The following is an 8550-nucleotide window of genomic DNA, read 5'->3' on the forward strand; positions in this document are numbered from 1 at the left end:
CTGAAAGACCACATCCATTTGGTAACAATGAGCTAAACAAGTAGGGTTGGTACTAAAGACTGTGCCATAGAAAGCCAAAGCCATATGCAACCTGAAGTTATATTGGGGCGGAGACTAGAAACTGTGAAAGGAGGGCAGAGAGAGAGGGAGGAGGGGAAAGGAGAAAGGGAAAAGAAATTGTGTTGTCTCGTGAGTGATGGACATAACACCTGATTATACATAATACCTTTGTTGAAGACATTGTTTCTGATTTGGGTGTTAGAGAAGAGAAAAAAAGAAATAAAGATATGGAGGAAGAAAAAAAGAAAAGAAAGAAAAACACCTTAATGTAAATTCTAGAAATAATGGTGATATCCATTGTCTAATAAGCCAGTTTAGAAGAGATCTGTTCTTCAGTTGATAAAGAACAATTCTCTTTCACATGGGAAGGTGGTTCTCTTTGACCCCTCATTGAGAAAGAGACATATGAGGCTCGGCACATAATGGTTTTCAATAAATATTTGTTGAATGAATGAATAAATGAATGAATGAAGCAGCAATGGGGAAATGCGCACCTTCCTAGAGCAGTCAGATCAATCTTTTTGCTCAACAGGTTTTTTCAGCTAAATGATCTTTATTTGTTCTCTGATTTGGCTTTTAATTATTGTCTATTAGCCTTGTCTTTCCATTGTTTCTGTTTCAGAAGAATCTAAATTGACATATAATTCACATACCACAAAATTCACCATTTTAAAGTGTACAATTCAGTGGTTTTTAGTGTATTCACATGATTATGCAATCTTCACCACTGTCTCATTCCAGAATATTTTTCATCACCAGAAAAGGAATCCCATGCCCATTAGCCCTATTCCCTCCTCCCCTTAGTCTCTAGCAACCATGAATCCATCTGCTTTTCACTGTGAATTTGCCTACTTTAGACATATAACTCTTGGGTATAGAACTAGGAGTGGAATTGCTGAGTCTAAGAATGTAAAATATATGTTTAACTTTTTCAGGAACTGCCAAACTGTTTTCCACAGAGGCTGCACCATTTTACGTTCCCAACGGCACTGTATGAGGGGTCAGTTTTCTTCATATCCTCACTAACACTTGTTGTTTTCCATTATAGCCATCCTAGTGGGTGTAAATGTTATCTTTTTTTTTTTTTTTTGCTTGAAGAAGATTAGCCCTGATCTAACATCTGTGCCAATCTTCCTCTATTTTGTATGTGGGAGCCTCTACAGCATGGCTGATGAGTGGAGTAGGTCCATGCCCAGGATCCAAACCAGCAAACCTGGGCTGCTGAAGCAGAGCACGCAGAACGTTAACCATTTGGCCACAGGGCTGGCCCCTCGTATGTAGCTTTTTTGATTTACATTTCCCTGGTGACAAATGATGTCAAGCACCTTTTCATGTGCTTATTGGCCATTTGTATATCTTCTTTGGAGAAATAAATATTCAAATTCTTTGCTCATTTTTAAATTGGGTTATTTGTCTTTTTATTGTTAAGTTGTAAAAGCTCTTTACACATTCTGGATATGGGAACCTTATCAGATATACGATTTGCAAAAATTTTCTTCCATTCTGTGGGTTGTTTTTCACTCTCTTGATGGTATCTTTTGAAGCACAGACATTTTTAATTTTGAGGAAATCCAGTTTATTTTTTTCTTTAGTTGCTTGTGCTTTTGGTATCATATCTAAGAAAATGTTGCCTAATCCAAGGTCAGAAAGATGATATTTTCTCCTAAGAGTTTTATAGTTTTTGCTCTTAAATTTAGGTTTTTGATCTATTTTAAATTTTTGTATATGGTGTGAGATAGGGATCCAATTAATTCCTTTCCTTCTGGATATCCAGTGTCTCAGCACCATTTGTTGAACGTACCATTCTTTCCCCCATTGAACAGTCTTCGCACCCTTATCAAAAATCAACTGACCATAAATGAATGGGTTTATTACTGGACTGTCAATTTTATTTCATTTTCTATATCCCTATCCTTATGCCAGTAGCACTTACTGTAGCTTTGTAGTAAACTTTGAAATCAGGGAATATGAGTCCTCCAACTTTGTTCTTTTTCAAGATTGTTTTGACTATTCTGGATCCCTTTCATTTCCATATGAATTATAGAATCAGCTTGTGAATTTCTGCAAAAAAGGATGTTAGAATTTTGATAGGGATTGCATTGAACCTGTAGATCATTTGGAGAAGTATTGTCATCTTCACAATATTAAGTCTTCCAATCTATAAACACGGGATATCTTTCGATTTATTTACATTTTTAAAAAAATTTTCTTTCAACAATATTTTGTACAAGTTTACAAGTTTTGCTCTTCTTTAGTTAACCTTATTCCTAAGTATTTTATTCTACTGATGTTATTGTAAACAGAATTGGTTTCTTAGTTTCATTTTCAGATTGTTCATTGCTAGTGTGTAGAAATACAACTGATTTTTATACATTGATATTATATCCTGCAATGTTGCTCAATTGGTTTATTGTCTCTAATAGTTTTTTTGTGGATTCTTTAGCAGACATCCTTGTCTTGTTCCTGATCTTAGGGGAAAAGCCTTCAGTCTTTCTATTAAATATGATGTTAGCTGTGAAGTTTTTGTAGATGCCCTTTATTAGGTTGAGGAAATTCTCTTCTATGCCTAGTTTATTGAGTGTATTCATCAAGAAAGGGTATTGCATTTTGTCAAATGTTTTTTCTGCATCTATTTTGATGATCATGTGCATTTTCACCTTTATTCTATTAAAATACTGTATTATATTGCTTAATTTCCATTTATTGAACCAACTTTTCATTCCTGGAATAAATCCCACTTGCTCATGGTATATAATCCGTTTTCCATTATTTCTTGAGTGCACAGATTTTTTATTTTTTTTGTGAGGAAGATCAGTCCTGAGCTAACATCCATGCTAATCCTTCTCTTTTTGCTGAGGAAGACCAGCTCTGAGCTAACATCTATTGCCAATCCTCCTCCTTTTTTTTTTTCCCCAAAGCTCCAGTAGATAGTTGTATGTCATAGTTGCACATCCTTCTAGTTGCTGTATGTGGGACGCGGCCTTAGCATGGCCGGAGAAGCAGTGCATCGATGCGTGCCCAGGATCCGAACCCGGGCCGCCAGTAGCAGAGCGTTGAGTGCACAGATTTTACTTTTATTTCCTTGTGTCACCCAAAACGCTCAAACAGTGCTACAATTGGATCAAAAATTCATGCCCAAGACATGCCATCATCATTATTATGACTGTCATCATCAACATTAACATGAGCACAAGGTGATGGTAGTCTGAACTAGAATGACAGATCCAAATGAGAAATCTCATTTTAAGGAATAAGATAAAAATTAGAGATTATTGGCCATAGGGGATTATTAAATTTCCTAACGTTGTTGAATAATCCTTACATTCCTGGAATAAGCCTTGCTTGATCAAGATCTTCTGTTCTTTATTTTTCAAAAGATGTTTTATTAAAAAAGAACATAGCCACAGAAAAAAAGTTTATCTTAAGTGTACAGCTTGATGAATTCTCAAAACAAAACACCTGTTTAGCCAGTACACAGATCAAGAAGCATAACATTATCAGCATTCTATAAGTCCACACTTCATGCCCCATCTCAGTCACCACCCCCCACAACCCAACATGGATCAACAGTATCCTAACTTCTAACACCACTGATTAGTTTTGCGTGCTTTGAACATTTCACGTGAAAGGAATAATAGTCTCATTTCACTCAACACTGTCTTTGTGAGATTTACCTATATCATTGTATGTAGTTTGGGGTTGTTCCTTCTGCTTGGTGGATAATTTCCCATTACATAAAGATGCCACAATTTATTAACCATTCTAATGTTATTGGGCATTTGGGTAGCTCTAGTTTAGAAATATTATGAACACTGCTGCTGTGAATACTCCCATGCATGTCTCTGGGTGAATCTATGTATGTTTTGTGTTGAGTATACACTCAGGATAGAATTGCTGTTCTTGAGCTCCTTTACAAAGATTTTTTTCTATTCATTATAATAGAGATAATTATATTTTTAAAGGAATACTTCAATTTTCCATGAATCTCTAAATATACTGTTATAATTTTTCTCATTCCAGGAATATGTAATTTCTTAAGTAAAATTATTTGCATATACCTCATGCTTTATTCTGGAATTGTCTATAGCTACACTGACCATTATGGTAATCACTAGCCATATAAGGGTACGAAGCACCTGAAATGTGCTGTAAGTGTAAAATACTAAGAAGACTTCAAAGACATAGTACAAAACAAAGAATGTATAATATGTCATTAATAATTTTTAAATATCCATTATGGGTTGTAATGATAGTATTTTGGATGTACTGGGTTAAATAAAACATATTTTAAAATTAATATCATGTTTCATTTTTTAGCTGAGGAATTTTTTCCATGAGCTAACGTCCATTGTCAATCTTGCTTTTTTGGTACGTGAGCTGCTGCCACAGCATGGCCACTGACAGACGAATGGTGTAGGTCCGTTCCTGGGAACCAAACCCAGACGGCCGAAGCAGAGTGCACTGAACTTAACCACTAGGCCACCAGGGCTGGCTCTCATGTTTCTTTCTTTAATGCAGCTACTAGAAAATTTTAAATTACATATATGGCTCACAATTATATTTATATTGGACAGTGCTGGTCTATACTATGCAATTAAATCAATGGATAAAGATTGTCTTAATACTTTATATGTATATTACCAAAAGTTCTTTTTGACAAAGATCATGCAGTAGGCTACTTGGTACCCTACAGTACTGGCACATTGTTGCTCTTATTCACTTGATAGTATGAATACTTCTTAACTGTTTGATAAACTTTATTTTTGCTTTTTAGGTTAAGATTCCACATTGTTTAGCGACATGATGATAATATTCCTGCGATAACAAGAAAAGATGGCAAAAGTCTGTAAAGAAACAGAAAGAGTAGCAATTGGGCATGAAAAAATTTAATTGGTAAAATTTTAAATATTTCTTTCATCAAAAACAACTTTCTTGAGTTGTAATTCCTTATAGATTAATACGAAGTTTATCTTATGCTTTGTGCTGCATGATGTATGATAAGAGATTTGCACATATTGAGGTATATGGGGTAACTATTTGGGTTCAAAACTGATTCAGCTTGAACTAAAAAGCCTGACTCATGGCCTATCAAACATACATTGTACATCTGCTTTAACCATTAAAGAATACACTCTCTTAAAATAAGAATGCACACTTCCCCTCCTATGCCCTATTGGTAATGCCGCCTGTATTAGCCCCTTTCCCAACATCAGGGTCATGTTGACCTGCTAATTTGCAACTGAATATCTCTTTGAAACTTTGATGAATATGTGTCCTGGGCATGTTTAATGTATGTTCTTTGTTCTAAAACGGTATAAGACTGTACTGAAAACCATGCTTCTCCACAACACTTTCTTCCTTTTTGGAAAAGGCCTTCCCAGATTATAATCCTCACCTTGGCTCAAGTAAAACTCACCTCTCTCTCTTATCTATTGAATGGTTATTGGTTATTTTGCATCGACGTGTATAAACAAAGTATTTTTAAAGAGTGAATCCATTTTTATATTACAGGGACTTTTACTTCTTTAGGTAAAGTCATCTGTTTTTTTTTTGCCCGTGGTAGAGTACTGTGAAACACTAATTACTTAGTCATAACAGAAGTGGCCACTACAGATGGTTTATTATGTTATCATACCAGGTCCATTTTTGCCCGCCGCCCAGAAAGCCAATCTCCGAGATGACAAGATTGCAGAGAGAGAGTTTATTAATCACAGGGCAGCCAAGTGTGGAAACAGGAGAATGAATCTCAAATCCACTTCCCCGAAAATAGGGACTCAGGGATATCTATGGGGTAGGGGGCAAGGTGGTCTGAAATTATTGGAGGTATGGAGACATGAAGTAATTGATGATCTGCGCAAGCGTAGTCAGGCTTCCTGCCTCTTTGTAGGACGCGTTTTCACAGAATGGCATCGTCAGCTTGCCCTGAGGGTAGAGCTTTAACCTCCTGACATCAAAAGGTTGCTTATCAGACACATATCTGCACGGGCCCAGTTGATGGGTTGGTGGTCTCAATTTGGCCTGAAGTGGACAAGAGGTTCAATTCCTGAAAACAAATAGCTCAAACACCAATTACCGTGGTGACCCAGGCTCCAGGGAGATGTCACCTATAGGAACCTAGTGGGAGTCAGATAGCATATTGCTTAAACAGCACAGTTAACAATAGGCAAGTTTATCATGCAGATTTAAGCCCTCATCTTCTGTTGTGATAAGTTTCTAGGTAAGGCTATCCCCCCCCTTCTTCCTGGTACAAGGAGGAAGATACCTTTACAAATGGAGATTTCCTTTACAAATGTAAATGTCGCTTATAAAGGGCAACCAGAACTAAGAATGGGCTTACAAGGAGCCTCCAGGTACCCGGAGATGTCTATGGTGATAGCCTGTTCCGGGGGCAGGCCTCCCATCCCAAACTCCTTTGGTCAGTTAGTGGGGGTGGGGACCAAAGTGTCTTTCAGGCAGAGACCTATTTTGAGGTGGCCAATTCTGATCCCCCATAGTTACTAGCTGCTTAATCACCAGTGGCTGTTTGCTGGTTTCAATTCCTTTCACTGGTTATCATCTGAATGAAGAATTGTGATCACTGCCACAGGCCACAATGGCCAGGCCCTACTTGGAGGATTGCTAAACCTGATATTGTTCTTGAATTATATACAGTCTCTGCATTAAGTAGATTTTGAAAGACATAAAGAATAACTTCTCAGCTTTCTTTTAGTGAGAAAAAAATAGGCCTCAAAGGATGTTGGAGTCACGTTAAACCTCATCTGACATGAGAACCTACACCGAATCCCACCTTTGTTGAAGAGTCATCTTTTGGTAGTAGGGAACAGAGGCTCATTCAGAGTCACATCCAAAGTGATAGGTGTTTACTTTGAAAGGGTAACTAGAACACAGTTCAAGAAGCGGATGGATCCAGTGCGGCGCTAGGGCCCGGTACACCCATGTCCCCCTGGGGAGCAGGTCTTTGGCTGTTATTCCATCAGCTTCTCTTGGACTCTGCTTCTACCACTTCTGCCTGTGCCCATCTCCTACTTCACGCTCACCATGTCTGCTTACTGAAATGTTTTGCTTTCTGGAGGCCCATTTCTCCAGCTCTGCCTCAAGCCGTCTCTCAGCTTCAGCCTTTCTATCTGATAGCTCATTCTCTGTATTCTCCTCTTTCAATTTCCAAGCTGAGAATTTGATTGGTTTACCTAATTGTCAGAGGTTCTGGGTGGTGAGAACTGTTTGTTCTAGGTCACCTCCTCGGATGACGGCCGGTTTACAGTGTGGGAGATCAAGATTTGGCCACCCTGAAATCTATCACTTTACCTTGATTGTTTTCTCTGAGGGACATTTGACCTCCCCCACTAACTGCTTAAAGAATTTGACATGGTGGCTCCTTCCTAGAACAGATCTATCATGATGGCTGTAAAGATAATGTAAGATAGAGGTTACAATAGAAAAGGCACCAACAAGCCCATCTTATCAAAAGTTCTGTCTCTCTGGCCACATTCTCTGGATGGCCCTGCAAGGAGTTGCCAGACAATCATTTACATTTATAAGGGAAATCTCCATTTGTAAAGGTATCTCCCTCTCTGTTTTGGGAAGGGGGGGGATGGCCTCATTTCTAGAAGCTTATCAATGTGGAAGGTGAGGCCTTAAATCTTCATAATAACCTTACTCTTGTTTACTGTGCTTTAGTGGTAATCTCCTGTAACTGACTCCCCCCACCCCCAAAATCCTCCTTTGTCATTGGCTGAACATGGTATTTAAGACGAGAACTTCTGCTATTGTGTTGAGAAACGCAGTGTCCCTGCTTTCTCCCATGTATACATGTTATTCAACTTGGTATTATTTTCTCCTGCTAACCTGTCTTGTTAATTATTTGGCCAGCCATAAGAACCTTAAGGAAAAGGGCAGAGGGAGATTCTCCCTCTTCCCCCGACAACAGACTGTGTGCTCTTGGGTCACATGATCACTGGATCCAAACAGCTACCGGGGGAGGGGGGCTTTTTGAGTAGTTATTTGTGCAGCTTCTGCCCTGGGACTAGTTTCCGTCGCTTCTCTCCGGAGGTCCCGGGGGCCCTTTCCAAAGGGACTCCAGGTACAGCAAGACTATCACACACACAAACAAATGAAAACAACAGTGACTGAAATAAAAGGAGTATGAATAAATTGATTGAGTTATGCAGTTAAATGTAGGAAATCATGAATGAAAAAGGAAAGAAACCTATATTGACCCAAGATGAAAAACTAGCTTTGTCCAAGTAAAATTTCTCTGTAGTAGAACAAACCTGATGTTCAAGAACGCATTGTGCTTTGCAAATCGAACCATCCTGCTCTCATCGGTGGTGGTTTTCTCGAGACCCCTGCTCCTGGCATGCAGAACCCATGTCGGATTCCTCCTAGGAGACCTCAACATTCAGCACGTTGGGGGCGCTCTCTCTTGTTAGGAGAGAGATTCTGGCAATATATCAACGCCCAGGATCAGATGCGGGGTTGGGGATCCTTGGC

This window comes from Ceratotherium simum, chromosome 38 (genome assembly GCF_057802395.1).
Source record: "Ceratotherium simum simum isolate JZ-2026a chromosome 38, ASM5780239v1, whole genome shotgun sequence".
Lineage (NCBI taxonomy): Eukaryota > Metazoa > Chordata > Mammalia > Perissodactyla > Rhinocerotidae > Ceratotherium > Ceratotherium simum.